General features: G+C 37.4%; 1 pseudogene; it reads left to right on the forward strand.

Annotated features, from left to right (window-relative positions):
- Positions 1 to 12,321: 12,321 nt before the first annotated feature.
- LOC136503883 (uncharacterized) lies at positions 12,322 to 17,123 on the forward strand (annotated as a pseudogene).
- Positions 17,124 to 17,540: the final 417 nt, after the last annotated feature.

Raw genomic sequence — 17,540 nt, forward strand, 5'->3', positions numbered from 1 at the left:
GCCATGGCGACCAGGACTCGAGTTCAACACAAAACTTGTCCGACTCAAAACTAAAATACCGGTACTTATATATACCACAATCATATCAAAACTAAAATACCTGTACTTATATATACTACAGCGAGTTCACACATATATCCTTGTTAAAATTAAAATTAATATTATTACTGATTATTTTTAAATAGTTTTAATGATACATATTATATACCATTCGTCATAATAACTAAAACCAAAATAATTAGTCATATTCAATTAACGTCATTATTTATATAATAATAATTAATTTTTTTATTTTATACGTACTTAATATTATTAGTCAATACTTTTAAATAGTTTTAATGGAACAAATTAGTAAGATTACAAAATCAGTAATTCATATTAATAATATTCAATTAATGTCATTAGTTATATAATAATAATTTTTTATTTTATACATACTTAATATTATTAATCAATACTTTTAAATAGTTTTAATGGAACAAATTAGTAAGATTACAAAATTGGTAATTAATAATAATAATTTTTAGATAGTTTCATATGGTATATATTGTTCACGGATAGGAATGTTATTGGATATTTTCGAATACAGATTGTTGGGATAAGCATATCCCCACATAAAGAAAAGCATGGTATGGTTACACACATTTACTTGTACCCAAAGCCTCTCTATCAGCTGGGAACAAAAGACAGTACACTTGAAGGAAGACTATCCCTTATTTTACAGAGCATTACACATGATGGGAATAAAAGACATTACACTTCAAGGGCACAAAGGACTTTTGCTTGCACAACCGCCTTTATAAATTGGCCCTTGTGGGACCTCGCTCAGAGCCAGCTTGTTGGGTTGTCCACCTCGAAGGTTCCGCTGGCGCCCGAAGGATCTGCAGGCCCTGATCCCTAAAGGTTCCTGTCACCATCGTTGAAGTTTTTTCGGAGACCTTCGGCCCCGCACGAAGGCACTGCTGGTCAACCATCGCCAAAGTTCCTTCAGACCTTCAGTGTCGGCTTCTTGTGTGTCTCTTTTGGGAGCCTTCGGGCACATGGCTTCACCCTCGACATTAAACTTTGGGCATGAGGCTACGAAGAACCTACGGTAATAGAACTCATACAGCGGGAGAGTTAGAAGTGGTTAATGAACCTTCAGGCACGAGGCTTCACCCCCAACATGGATATGGAATCAGATCGAGAAAAATAGCTAAAAATGGATTTGATATATCCATTTAGTATCCATATTATAAGCGAATACAGATATAGATAAGGATGGACAAAAACTCAATTCTCGTTAGTTATAACGAGCCAGCTTTTTAGCTCGTTATCCTACCGAGCCAGATCGAGCCGAGCCAGCTCTATATCTATGCCTAAATATACATATTATAAACGAATACAAATATCCATATTATAGATGAATTCGAATACGAATATGGATACCCATATTATAAAAATACTCAGGAATTAATCATATCATTTAAGAATACTATGTTGTTGAATCAAAGGATTATAGTGCTAAACAGTAGGATAAGTAAAATTAATCTTATAGTCTAGAAAATCAATTAATCAATTAACCAATGCTCAAATTGAATTGGAAACAAACACTAACAAGTGTTGCTAGGGTGGACATGATATTGATTCTTTATTTTAGTTGTTCGAAGTTGCTGAAATGAAAAATCTTTTTTCACATTCCAGTAACATATAAAGTGGCGCCAAATCAGCTTTTCTCTTCCAGATTTTCCAATTTTTGCCACCCACACCGCACATGCCTCTCCAGCCTTTAGGCGCCAAATCAGCGTCGTCGCCCCGCTGGGCATGTGGAATGAAAACCCAAAATCCTCCCGTGCCCTCGCCCTCAAATCCTTGATCTCTCCCCAAAATTCTCTTCCCTCCCGCTTCTCTCATTCCCACGATCCACATTGCCTCTCCTCCGGTCCTTCTCTACCTCCGCCAGGACTCAAATCTCCTCTCCACCAGGAGCCTGCATGTAGCACCCGATTTTAAAAACAAAACCAGATACACACCATATGTAAGCCCAGAAAGTCAAATCTCACATATAGCTATAAATAAGGGTAATATCAATAGGCAATGCTCAATATATAACGTACTTAGTATAGAGAATATAACCTTAGATAGCAAATAGCGGAAAGACAAATCTGTTCTTCAGGTGAAGACTTCAATCCACAGGAACAACTGATTGGTTGATCACAAGCCTAACTCCTCTAGACTAGCAATCTGGTACCCATCTATAATTTTTCCAAATAATTGAGAAGTAAAGCAAGCGTAAGTATATGTCGTACTCAACAAATATAATATGAGATTCATGTGGCTCAAAAGGCTCACACTGGTTTAACTGCGATTAGCTTTTAATGAGTCATCTTTTAGCAATTGAGTAGCAACAAGTTTATCACAAGCCCATATAAATACATGATCAGGTAAACATGAATAATGAATAGCATAAACAGTAATCATTAGTGAGCATCTTCATCATCAGTATCATCTGTGTTCATCATCTATTCCGTAAGGGTTCCAAGGCCGCTCGTGACTGTGAGCACGGCTGATATACCAGTTTTACACTCTGCAGAGGTTGTACACTTTCACTATGAGTCATGATTTACCCTTTCATCTGAGGTGATCAGCCTCTTGACCCACTACCAAGGAAGGTCAGCAGGGTTCACTATGAAGCCTTTTAAAGGTTCGTCTAACAAGTTAGGGCCGCTAGATTCACTTGGCAAACAGATATAAGAACCCCCCTGTCGAATGGCACAATTCCATCGCGGCTATACACATAAGAGTAGAGGCTGTCTAATACCCGATTCGTTAAGCCATTCTTACGCCAATAAAGGTAACCTCTAACAAGCTATAAAAAGGTCCTCATACTGAGCTAAAGCTAGAGCCATATAGCCCTCACAGTTGTACTGTAAGTCCTGGATGATTACTTACAGATAAGTCCTTAGGGAGAGGAACCTAGAGCACCATAAAACAGCCCAATGTTCTAGCCCCTTGTTCCATGTTGGTAAAAAAGCATCTTTTAGTGTTTATTACATATACCATTAGTCAAGTTACAAGATCATGGTTGTAGTTGAGCACTAGCATCACACTACCCAATGCAATAACCCAAAGGTATCAAGGTACAGGGTAACAAAGTACTAGGAAATCCTTAGTGGCAGTCAAGGTAGACACATGCATTATGAATTAAATGATTAAAGGTGTACAGGACAACAAGGAAGATCCCATGCTATACTTGCCTTAAACTTAGATCCTTCTTCAAGTCCAAAACTTCAAAGATCTCCTTCTTGATTCACCACGTATATCTCACCGACTGGATGAAATCATAAAGCACCACACAAACATCCATACAATCATACACAAAGCAAACAATAGAACTAAATCAGAATAGTACACCAAATATAAAATCAAGTTTGTAAAACAAATCTACGTCTCACAACGAACACACATACGCGAAAAGCACGCTAATCGGAGCTTCGGTGAAAAAGATACATCTACCGATATATCTGCTTTATACGCGGAAAAGAAAACTATAGGCCTCATTTATTTTAACTATATAAAAGCTTATATAAATTGAATTAAGTCAAGTTTAGATTTGAATTGTAATACTAAAGTAAAACAAATCATATTTTAGTTATAAAACTCAGTTGCATAATTATTATTCAAATTAGAGTTTAAACCATGAAATTCTAGAAATAGTGACATGGTTATCACTGTTACTAACGTATAGATCTCATCGCTATGAATCTAACGCAACTTGAATGGGTCACAACGGAGCCAAAACGTAGAAGATATGAAATAAATAAGATTTTCTTTATTAAAATAATAGATTAAATCTAACCTCGAATTTTAAAAGTTAAAAATATATCTAATAGTTGTATGAACATATAGATTTTGAAATTACAAACCTAACGCAAGTTGAACGGGTCAAATCGGAGTTAAAACGGAGAAGTTATGGCTAAAACAAAATCAGTGGCAAATTTGTAAATAAGTGAAAACATATTTTGTATCTAAACTGATCAAACTACGCTGTCCAAAGAAGAAAACGTACTCTGGGAAAAGTGCTATGGGCCGCTGGGAGCGGGAGCATGCCGACCTGGTCGCTGGGCTATGCGGAATAGAGGGAGCAGTTGGGCTAGGAGAGGGAGAACAGGTCGCCTAGGCTAGAAATCGAGAAGGAGAGGGGAAGTAAAAGAAATTCCTTTTTAATTTCTTAAACCCAATTTTCAAATCCAAATTTGAATGCTTTTGAAGTTTTGATCAAACCCAATCATCACAAAATAAATATGCAGCTGCATGTATGTACAAACGTGTTGCTACCTTATGATGAATTTTAAATTAATGAAAAATATTTTTTTCCTATATTTCATGAGCACAAAAATACAGAATTAAATCATTTTAAACATATTTTCAAAAGAGGCAAATTTTAGGGTGTTACAATTCTACCCCCTTAAGATGAATCTCGTCCCCGAGATTCGGAAGACGTCGACTATTGGAGATAGGAACACTCCGTCTTTGGATTCTTATTTACTTCCTCGTGTAGCTCCGTTGTCTTGATAAGGATCCCACTCTACCTTGCATACCTGTTAACCTTACTCCAATCACTAGGTCACCTTTCCTATAATACCAATTCTCTTCCTTAAAATATCTACCTTCCAACGAAGCCTGATGAATCTCTTGGTTAGAAGGAAAATTCTACTACTAGTCTTCAAAACATTAATGATTCTGGTCAAATTGCTCGAACTTGGAATATGATTCTCAGTCCTTGGTGTCACCCAAACCTTCTTAGCACAATTCTCCGTTGCTAAGAGCATCGGCCATGACTTTTCTCCTCAAAGTGATAGCACTCTTCTGAGTCATAATCAATTTCATTCCAATGAGGATATCACAAGCTCCAGACCAACCTAGTGAAGATATCCTGTAGATTCTTGTGACCCTCCTATATGTCACTTTTCTTCCAAGAAGATATTACTCCCAATTGATAGTAACTTGAAGTGTTAACCAATATGGAAAAATACCTGAGCTCCTTGATTCAACAAGTAACACATCTTTAGCAAAGATAACTGCGTTTGATAGTGACTTCTCATTTAGAGACATAACCTATTCTTTCAAGTGAAGCACCAGAACATATGAAACCTTCATCTTGCAACTTCTTTTGCTTGGCTACCCCCTTAAGAAAAGATCAACAAGGGGACACAAGAAGGGTAGCTTGCACCTTCTTCTAGATGAGCCAACTAGTCTCAAGACGTTCTAACATCCCAATGATACTCTCGTGTAGGGGCAAGAACAAGAAATCTGGAATTTCCTCACGAGCAGAAAAATAGTAGTGCAGTAAAACAGCTGTAACTCGCATTCTATTAATCCAACGAAGTTGTAGCTTATATCGTTGGAAAGATTATAAAATTGTCCACAACTTCCTTATAGAACACTTTTCCAAATTCTGCATTTTAGGAGGTCGAAAACAGTGCACAAGAGAAACTATTCCAGGCTTCAGACAGCACAAGTGCACCGTCTTATAATTTTCATCACTCCCTAACCAAAATAGCTATCAGGCTGATTCTTGCGCTCAGGGAAAGATATTGAAGTCTACTATTGTCTAGAATGTTTTCATGATTTTTGATCGTCCGAAATCAGAGATATAAGTGAAAGAGTGTAGACTGCTCCGAAAAGACAGGATAGAGGAACCAGAAGAAAACCATAACCCAACTATTTATTGCACTAATCCTTATACCTTAGGCCCATAAACTAAATGAAATTGTGGGAACACCCAACAAGATCATTGCAATCATTACAAAGATTCAAAACAATCATAAGCATAATGACAATTCAACAAGCAATAAAGGTGCATAATTCAATCATTGACTCATCTTGCGATACTAACGTTTTTATTACATAAAGGGCACAAACTCCTATTCCTTAAACACGATGTGGTTGCATGAGCATCTAGGGTAGCATCTCTTGCATTGGAGTGAGAGCGACACATCATCCATTTCATCATGGGCTTCCTTCGTGTTGCGTGTCACTTATCACTTGTTGGTGGCAGTGCGGTAGTGAACTGACTCTGGCTATTTCCATGGTGTAACTGTTGATTCTTCTATGGACAAGATTTAATATAATGTCCTTCCTATTGGCAATGATAACACTTTCTCTTAGCTGGATCCTTCATGATGTCATACTCCACAGAATTATTGCTTAGTGTGTTGTCAGCTTGCTGACTCTGAAGGTTCATCTTTGTTAGACTTGACCGCTTTTTAGCTCCTTTGATCTTTCAGGGTTGAAACACCTTATAGGTGATCGTCCACCCATCTATGCATACCTTCTGTGGAAAAAGTGGAGTAATCTTAGCTTGAGAAACTTCTGACTCTTTAAAGTTTGAGTTTATCTGACTAGGGATGGGAGCTGGATGTGGCAACGTAGTAGAACTCGAATGTTGATTGCTTTCCAATTCTAGCTCTGGTGAGACCTCCTTTCTCTTCTTATCCACATTAGCTTTACAACCCAGGTTCACCTTAACTTCCCTATTATTAGACTTGTTCTGAAGACAGGGAAAACCATAATGCTTGCAGCATTTTACATTGATACTGACTACCAAGCGTGTTACTACTAGCACTTTCATTGGACTTCATCTTCTTCTAAGCTTCTGCCACTTGTCTCTTCACTGGTCCCTTTGGTATGTTGGTTTTCCCTTGTGGCAAGCACTGTGGATAACTCCCATATTGAGTCATTCCTTCAAGTACTTGTTGCATAGCTACAAGCTTCTCCTTGTCGAATGCAATTACAGACAACGTAGCTTGGTCCTCCTGACCTTTGATGCTGGTGGTCCGTTCATTATGACCCATCTATTTAGACAGAGAGAGAGGATTGAGAATAGAGACAAGGTTTTCATAATAGAATAGAGACCAAAATGAGCATAGCTTTTAGCAAATAACAAGGTTGGAGAGGAAAGCAAGAAGTAAGCAGAGATGAAAGTATGCTAAAATGTCCAGTTCTAACTAGGCTTACATCCTATAGTCAGCATTGCTCTGATACCACTTTGTAGCACCCGGTTTTAAGAACAAAACCAGATACCCACCATATGTGAGCCCAGAAAGTCAAATCTCACATATAGCTACAAATAAGGGTAATATCAATAGACAATGCTCAATATATAACATACTTGGTATCGAGAATATAACCTTAGATAGCCAACAGCGGAAAGACAACTCCGTTCTTTGGGTGAAGACTCCAATCCACAGGGACAACTGACTGGTTGATCACAAGCCTAACTCCTCCAGACTAGCAATCTAGTACCCATTCGGGATTTTTTCCAAATAATTGAAAAGTAAAGCAAGCGTAAGTACATGTCGTACTCAACAAATATAACATGGGGTTCATGTGGCTCAAAAGGCTGATACTGGTTTAACTGCAATTAGCTTTTATTGAGTCATCTTTTAGCAATTGAGTAGCAACAAGTTTATCACAAGCCCAAATAAACACATGATCAGGTAAACATGAATAATGAATAGCATAAACAGTAATCATTAGTGAGCATCTTCATCATCAGTATCATCTGTGTTAATCATCTATTCCGTAAGGGTTCCAAGGTCGCTTGTGACCATGAGCACGGCTGATATACCAGTTTTACACTCTGCAGAGGTTGTATACTTTTACTATGAGTCATGATTTACCCTTTCGCCTAAGGTGATCAGCCTCTTGACCCACTACCAAGGAAGGTCAATAAGGTTCACTATGAAGCATTTCAAAGGTTCATCTAACAAGTTAGGGCCGCTAGATTCACTTGGCAAACAGATATAGGAACCCCCCCTATCGAATGACACAATTCCATCGCAGCTATACACATAAGAGTAGAGGCTATCCTATACCCGATTTGTCAAGTCATTCTTACGCCAATAAAGGTAACCACTAACAAGCTAGAAAAAGGTCCTCATACTGAGCTAAAGCCAGAGCCATATAGCCCTCACAGTTGTACTTTAAGTCTCGGATGATCACTTACAGATAAGTCCTTAGGGAGAGGAATCTAGAGCACCATAAAATAGCCCAATGTTCTAGCCCCCTTGTTTCATGTTGCTAAAAAGCAACTTTTATTATTTATTGCATATATCATTAGTCAAGTTACAAGCTCATGGTTGTATCTGAGTACTAGCAGCATACTACCCAATGCAATAACCCATAGGTATCAAGGTATAGGGTAACAAAGTACTAGGAAATCCTTAGCGGCAGTCAAGGTAGACACATGCAGTATGAATTAAATGATTAAAGGTGTACAGGACAATAAGGAAAATCCCATGCTATACTTGCCTTAAACTTAGATCCTTCTTCAAGTCCAAAACTTCAAAGATCTGCTTCTTGATTCACCACGTATATCTCACTGACTGGACGAAATCATAAAGCACCACACAAGCATCCATACAATCATACACAAAGCAAACAATAGAACTAAATTAGAATAGTACACCAAACATAAAATCAAGTTTGTAAAATGAATCTACGTCTCACTACGAACACACAGACGCGAAAAGCATGCTAATCGGAGCTTCGGTGAAAAAGATACATCTACCGATAGATCTGCTTTATACGCGGAAAAGAAAACTATAGGCCTCATTTATTTTAACTATATAAAAGCTTATATAAATTGAATTAAGTCAAATTTAGATTTGAATTGTAATACTAAAGTAAAACAAATCATATTTTAGTTATAAAACTCAGTTGCATAATTATTATTCAAATTAGAGTTTAAACCATGAAATTCCAGAAATAGTGACATGGTAACCACTGTTACTAACGCATAGATCTCGCCGCTATGAATCTAATGCAACTTGAATGGGTCAAAACAGAGCTAAAACATAGAAGATATGAAATAAATAAGATTTCCTTTATTAAAATAATAGATTAAATCTAACCTCGAATTTTAAAAGTTAAAAATATATCTAACAGTTATATGAACATGTAGATTTTGAAATTACGAACCTAACGAAAGTTGAACGGGTCAAATCGGAGTTAAAACGGAGAAGTTATGGCTAAAACAAAATCAGTGGCAAATCTATAAATAAGTGAAAATGTATTTTGGATCTAAACCAATCAAACTATGCTTTCCAAAGAAGAAAACGTACTCTAGAAAAAGTGCTATGGACTGCGGGTTCTATAATTGAAAAAGGGAGGGGTTCTTTTTAAAATTTGCCCGCCGAAGGGGTAAGTTCTAATCTGGACTCTTGATTTAAGATCGTACGGCTGAGAGGAGAGACAGGGAGATGAGGTCACCAGCGGTGACACAGACGGAGGCGGCGCCATGGCTGACAAAGGGAGCTCAGCGGCAAACATAGGAAACAAACTACTGACCACGAGAAAATAAAAGGGGAACACTGGGAGATGGAGAAGGAGATTGCGAACTCACTTAGGGCAACTACACGGCCGGAGATGGCGTGCGGCTTGGTGGGTCGAAGGCAGATGGCGGCGCGGCTATGGTGCTCGGGTGATGGTGGCTGCGGCTCTAGAGCTGGGGATTGGAAGCAGAGGGCACAGGCGTCCGGTATTTAAGGCCCTAGAGCCTTGGGAGGTACGACAAGCGGAGGGAGACGTGGGCGGGGCGGACACGGCCAGCGGCAGTGGAGTCCGCATCGGTGATGCCGCGGGGAAGAAGTGCCTGGCAGGTGGGCTCGGTGCGTCAGCAGGGCGGAGAGAGGACACACGGGTGCGGTGAGACGGCGCGTCGGTGCTGGGCTGCGGCTTGGGCTGCTAGACGGGCCGCTGCGGGAGAACCAGAGGAGCGGAACTAGGCCAGTGCAGCTTTGCTAGGCCGGTGGAAATGGGCCGGCGCCACAGCGGGGAAGAGGGGAACAGAGCAGATGGGCCGCTGGGAGCGAGAGCAGGCCGACCTGGCCGCTGGGCTACATGGAAGAGAGGGAGCAGTTGGGCCAGGAGAGGGAGAACAGGCCGCGTGAGCCAAAAATCGAGAAGCAAAGGGGAAGTAAAAAAATTCTTTTTTAATTTCTTAAACTCAATTTTCAAATCCAAATTCAACCAAAATTTGGATCCTTTTGAAGTTTTGATCAAACTCAATCATCACAAAATAAATATGCAGCTGCATGTATGCACAAACATGTTGCTACCTTATGATGAATTTTAAATTAATGAAAAATATTTTTTTCCTATATTTCATGAGCACAAAAATACAGAATTAAATCATTTTAAACCTATTTTCAAAAGAGGCAAATTTTAGGGTGTTACACTGCACACCAATCACACTACGCTCAATGAGATCGACTTCCTGCAGGTGATGCCGAGCTCCTTCCACCCCTCCACCCCTCCTTTTCTGCATGCTACTTTGAATTCCGGTGACCTACGGATCCTGCCATCCTGTCGAATGTGGGTTTTCTACCGGTAGATCTATCTACAAGCGTCACCAATTTTCAGAGCTAATTTTTTTGGAATATTCGTTCTTCCTTTTTGGGTGCGATTTGGGGCGAATCTATTGAGGGGTTTTGATGGTAGTATATGTGACAAGATATCTTTGTCATCAATCCATTTGATACCCTCACAGCGACCTTCAATTTGGGATTTTGGCCAAGGTTTCCCCTTTTATAGAGTTCCCAGAAACTAGAGATGAATTATCAATCTTTATTAGTGTTAGCGGTTAGAGTAGAACACCCATGAGATATGAGATAGTGGTGCCATGGTTTGGTTTTATTTTCCATCGGTCTTGATTTGGTTTGTTTGATGAGGCTTGAAGCAGCTCTGCTTCAGTTGCATACTGTGCCATTTCTGAAAACATCTTCACCAGAAGATGAAATAGTTTGACTGCTCTTCCTTTCATAGCTCGCCATGCTATTTCCATCTGATCTTAGTTCCCTGCAGATGTGTTCCATCCTAGTAGCGGCCACTCCAACATTCCAAGGAGCAGGACATGGACAACTCATCTCAGTGGTATAGTGCTGCTGCATATAGCTGTCTAGGTGATTTATTTACTTTTTTTTCTCATGGAAACACTTTTGTGGTGGGGGATTTAGAAATCGGCAGATGAGAAAGAGGATTAAAAACATTGTAATTTCAGGTCGCTGGAGGAGGTGAGCTACTGCACTTCGACAATTAGGTAAGCAAGTAGCACTGTATCAGTAGCTTATCTGCTTATGCAGTTGCAGCTTTCATTTGCTCGCACAGGCATGGGCAAAGTAGCTAGCATTTTGTCATTCATGTTACAGAATACTCCGAGCAGCAGTTTAGTATGCTTTTGTGAAATGTCCTATCATGACGCAGTGGATCCATCTTTTGATAATATCTTCTTTCATGCTTTTAGTAATTATTTATTCAATACTTGTTAGCTTCTTAGGTTTGCTTTTTCTGCATGGTTGACTGAACACTACTATATATAAAGTTAATTTTGAATCAAGCAAGACAATAACAGTGATTTTTCCATCCTAAATGTTAGGAAAAATATATTATCATACATTTTAATTTTATATCTTATTTAATGTAAAGAACCTTTTGGACTATTTTTTGTCATATATATGTGTCATGCTTCAGATGATCCTATCTGAACCATTGCACTTTACTTGTTCTCAAGCTCCAAGTTCAAATAACATTATAGATATGCACTTTAGTATAATTGTTACTATTCTGTTATACTTGATTCTTATTTCTGAATTATCCTATGCTTTATTCTTATTTTTCTATTGGTGCTAAATTTTATTTAGATTGTGCTACCATTGCGGTGGATAATTGGACCATAAATCTTGAATGTGATGGGGCAGCTGAAGGATAGAAACATGTGCAAATGGAAATGGATAGAGATGAGATATGCTTCTTCAACTTGATTGAGTTGATCAAGGAGTATGGGTACACATCAGTTGACTATCTATACTACAGGAGAAAAGAGAGCTTGGTTGTAATACAACAAGATCATGAAGTGATGGAAATGCTTAACGAGTGTGAGAGAAAAAAGATGGTTAGCTTGTTTGTGACGAAGCAGAGGCTGGCCACTTTAGCGCCTACCAAGTCCAACAAAGAACCATCCAAATCTAAACCAAATAAAACTAAAGTTATGAGAATGAACATATATTTTACTCTTCTAGTTGTATATCTGATTATTTAAGTACAACTATTCTAAGTCATGTTAGTCATCAATGATTTATTTCCATCCAAGATTAGCCTATTCGACCCCAGTATGGTATGTGACTTAATAAATACAACCTTGGTAGTCTAATACAGATATTCTAGTATTATAAATGGATTACATATTGTTTATTATATTTACTATAAACACATGTTCATGTCCTCAACATTTGTTTAGTAGGAAGAGGAGATACAAAGAAAAAGAAAGGATTAAATGTAATGCATACTGAAGCACTATATGCTAATGAGGTTGAGCAGCACGATGATGAGAACCAGAACACATTAGGTACAAATGTTGTTAGATCAATCTCATTCATATGGACTGCATCTTAACAAGTGACTATCACTATCATTCTGTTTTAAATAGGTGATGGTGATGAAGTACCTAATAAGCGAAAGGGGATTGTTTTAAGACATGTTTGGGATCTACTTGAAGGAGATTGGATAGTAGTAAGATGTAATATGCTTGGACAACCCATTTGAAAAGAAGGTGGCCTTTTAGGGCAATTTTTGGGCACCATAGCAAGAAATGGTGGTTACTGTCCTGTTGGTGCCAAAGATTGGAGAGAAGTTAAGAAAAACAATGCAGAAACCATAATTCAATTCGTATTGGTTAGCTAAATTTTATAAGACATAATGTTGCCAATTTAAGTATATATATGCTTGTTATCATGTCATGAAGTCAAATTCATTCATTAGTGACTTTCTTATTTTAGACAAAGTTCTTGTATCCTCGCTCATGTGAGAAATGGAGATTGAAATCAATTGGTAGAGATTGGAGAAAATACAAGGCAGCATTAAAAAAGACACTATTTAATCCAAAAAAAAGAAAAGGTCAGTTTTGAACAGGCGTTGTCCAAATGATATTGATGAAGGTGAATGGAAGGCCCAAATAAAATATTGGAAGTCCAAAGAAGAAGTAAGACACCATTATTTACGCTATTTGGCATTTATTTACTATTATTATCTATACTATTGTTGATTCTATATGTATACTTGTTCATTATTATTAATTCTTCTAGACCCTTAGTGAGAAGAACAAAATAAGTCGCGAAATGAAGAAGACAACACATACAACGGGTACAAAGAGTTATGCTCGTTGGTCTGAGGACATGGTGAGTCATCTTCTGTTTAAAAAATTTATATATGATTCTACTTACTTTCCATTTAATGCTATTTTTTCAAAGGCAAGCTAATCCTAAAAAAAACAGCCACATAGAGCAAAGGTTTACCTCGCAACTCATAGGAAAAAGGGAAAATGGATAAATTAACCAGTGGTATGCTACATGCACATGGGAATTTTTGCAATTTTTTTTTCTTTTTTCTAATGTGCAGATTTCTTGCTTGTAGGTTCAATTGGAAAATCTCCTAGACACACAACTAGAGTTAGCACAAAATAGTGAGGGAGGAGTTGCATGGGAAGGTGATGCATTACATCAAGTGTTGGGAGAAGAGAAAGTTGGACAAGTGCACGGCATGGGATTGCTTCTAGTTCCTAAACAAGTTTATGGTCGAAGAACACACCATTTTAAGGACATTAATATAATTTCACTAAATGGCTCATCATCTGATGTAGAGACTCACATGTTAGAGGAAATAAGGCAACTTAAAGAGCATTCTAGAATGCAAGACAAAGTTATTGAAGAACTAAAAAACAATCAAAGGCACCATGAGAACCAAGAAGCAATAATGGTAACCGTGTACATTTTAATTTGTAACTCCATATTGAAATGTGTTACTCAAACTTTATATCTTTTCTAGAGAAATTGTGCTATGAGTGATCATAACAATTCTCAGAATCAAGCGACTAAAAGAAAGGTATTTGCTTTATTTTCCATGTTTTCACCTAATCTAGTCTTTTGGCTTTAATATTGTTTCAAATTTTTAGAGAGTTCACTGTGTTGCACCCAACTAGAAAGATGGATTCCTTAAGCATAGAGATGAATTGGTAAAGTCACTTTCTTGTGAATTTAATACTTATTTCGTCCACAAAGGATTTTTTTATATTAACTCATGCTACTATCTTTTTCTCTTTACTAGAATAAAGAAACATGTGAGTTTGATTTTAGTGATGATGACAGTCTACTTTTATCCACCACAAGTAGAACAACAAAGAAACAAAATGTATCTATGAACCACACTTTGCTATAATTATAGTAGATTTTTTGTCTTATTATTTCATACTTCATTTTATATGTGTAAGAGTCATCACAGAGGGTTTGGAGAGACTACAACCATTGCACACCAGGAGGTGGCTCATGACAAGACTACATGCTACAAGCATCAAACACCTAAACAACTTCCTCTAACGAAGGTAGATGAACATAATACACCTGTTCTAATTGCATGATCATGATGTACAACTAAGGGTTGTTGGTCACTAAGAGATTATGTCAAATTAATGTAGGTTGGGTCCATGGTGCTACTAATGACTTCAAAATATCCTAATAAGGCTAATGTGGCCTATGCAACTCTCTTCAGCACTGATCCAGAAGCCATTGTTGGTGGAGTTAAGACAGGAAGTCAATTCTACAAAGTTCATATCAATCATGCTATAACAAAATATGAGTCATTAGTGAGGCCCGTGCCTGGGTGCAACAATATTGGTGATGCTCAAGCCAAAGGAGTCCCAATTGCTTGGCCTTTGATGTTTGTATGTTTAAACTAGCTTTCTTAACTTTACATCAATGTACATATGTGGCCTAATTTGTAATGTTACAACTTACATTTTCTTTGCAGGTTGAAATGATTAATGGTTGAATTCCTACATCAATGTGTACAAGAAGAAGCAATGGACTTTATGAATCCTAGCTAGTTCTTGAATTTTTCTTTCTAGTATGGACTATATGTGATTGCTCTCTAGAGCCATATCGTTTTGTACATATACTATGATTTGATCTGAACAAGCACTATGTTTGAAAACATCCTACAATATGTGGATCTTGCTATGATTATAGAAATTTGTGGTTTATGTGATTTTGTAATGTGTCATGTTTGTGTGATTATATAATAATCTATGTGCCACATGTATAGGCAAAATAAATATTTGTTTCATAATCTGAATATGTTACAATAGATATAAAAAAGTGTTACAAACCATGTGTTCCTTTGTTCTATGTTGTGCTCACCATAATGTAGAAGTGTTACTAGAACTAAAAAAAGTGTTACAACAGACAATCCCTGTAACACTAGGCAAATGTTCTGATAAATAAATAAATGTGTTACAAACTATGCATTCTACCATAATGCAAAGTGTTACTAGAGCAAAAAAAGTGTTACAGCAAAAATTATTGTAACACTAGACAAATGTTCTTGTAGACAAGTAGATGTGCTATAATAAACTAGTCTATAGTAACATGGCCAATTGGAACACAAAAAAATATGTTACTAAGAGAGCTAATAACACTTTTTCCAACCTATAATAACTCAAATTGGTGTTACTATATCTCAGCGCTATATTAGTGTGATTTAGGAGGTGGTCCTTCCGAAGCTGGTGCTCAGAAAGCTAAACCTCGCAAGGGTACTACTACTCTTACCCTTGATTTTGATGAATCTGATGATGATGTTTTTGACGAAGAAGCTGAGAATGCTCAAGCTTCTCGGCTTACTGAATCTACTATCAATGTAAATACTGGTGAAAGAGTTTCATGTCAACTTAAGAAGGGTGTTTCCACAGGTGAGTTTTTGCTTTTATTTACTCTCTCTCTCTTATATTCTTTTTTGACTTCGCTTCACAATAGTTGATTTTTGACTTCATTTATGTTTATACAGATGAGTTTTTTTCCTGACCCTTCGTCTCAGAAAGAGACGACTGTGGATATTGGAGAGATGAAAGATGTGGCTCAGGAACCTGCTACTCCTGTTGAAGCCTTGGAAAAAATTCCTAATGGAGTTGATCCTAAGGCGTATAAGTGTTGTCTGGAGTACTGCCAAGCTCAAGGTGTATATTTAGACACTTTTAAATTTGTTGGGATTGGCTTGGACAGACTTCGCATTATGCCAAAGAAATCAGAGCTAAAATTGTCAAAGTGCATTGATGATGCCTTCGTAGTTCCATATGCGGAAGTTGAACTTGCCGAGAAATCTTCCCTTGAGCTGGCAGATGCTAGTGTCTCCATGATTTATAAGGTACAGAAGCTTTTTTGTTGACTTCACATATTGTTTTGGCTTCGCAATTTAACATTTTTATTGTCTCATTTTTGTAGAGTGATCTTTTGCAAAGGGGTTTGCATAAATCTCTTGAAGAAGAAGCAAAGAATGCTGCTCTTCATGAAAAGAGTTTGCAAGAAGAAATTAAATCTTTGAAGTCTCAGCTTGCTGCCAAGGAAAAAAAGAATGTAGACACCGTTGAAACTCTTCATGTCATGGAGACAAGATGTATTTCAATGGAGGCAAAGCTTGAAGGGAAAACTAGAGATTTTGATAATCTGAAGAAAGATTTTGATAAACTTGTGAGGAAAAAGAAATTTGTTGAAAAGAAAGCAATCGAGAAAGATCAATTTTTTCATGACAAGTGTACTCGCTTATGGGCACTTTGCAAAAAATGTTATGATAAATTTGGTGCGAAGCTAGAAGATCCCTGCTAGGAACTTGGGGAGTTTGATCCATTCTTTGCCTGGCTGTGTCGCCAATATGAAGATTTGCCAACTGTTATTCAAACTAGTGCTGATTTGAGTTGTATGTACTCAACTCATGCACTTTTGCATTTGATGAAGAGGCAAAAGATCCCTTGTATGACCAAATGTTGGATAAGGATTATAAGTTCCCTTCTGTGGAGTCACTGAGCCAGGTTTCTTCTCGGACTCAACTACTTTGCAAGAAGTATTTTAATCAATATTGAAACAAAGGTGGCAGGGAGAATGCTTTTATGAAGGCGAAGAAGAAGATGGAAAAAGTAAGATGAGATTTTTTTACTCTTTTGTTTATTTCTCTTTTTTGTTTTTCATTCTAATATTCTTGTTTTGTTTTTGCAGTAGCTTGAGAAAGAGATTGCTGCTGATGAGAAGGAACAAAGGGAGTAGGACAAGCGAGTTGAGGAAAATGCTAGAGATGACGATGTTGGTGATCATCTAGTTTAGTTGTCTTCGTAGTTTAGTTTTAAGATTCTAAGTTGAGGGGTGAGGTTTAAATGATCTTTTGACATTTGTAAATATTGAATGAGCAGGATGGAATTGATGTTATGTCGTTGTTAATGTGTAAGGATAATTTTGTCGTTGAACCTTCGCTATAGTTGGAGTATGAAACCAACGAGGTGAACCCTACGTTTGATACATTTGTTAAACGTAAGCTAACTTAAGCGTTGTCTTATGATGTTTTAATTTTTGTCATTGTGATTCTTTTGCTCATGATATATGTTGTTTTTATATTTTAAATCTAAAAATCTTATTACTGAAAATAAGAAACCTTGTTTACCACGTGTTATCGACTTTAGCAAATTC

This window comes from Miscanthus floridulus, chromosome 14, assembly GCF_019320115.1.
Source record: "Miscanthus floridulus cultivar M001 chromosome 14, ASM1932011v1, whole genome shotgun sequence".
Classification (NCBI taxonomy): Eukaryota; Viridiplantae; Streptophyta; class Magnoliopsida; order Poales; family Poaceae; genus Miscanthus; species Miscanthus floridulus.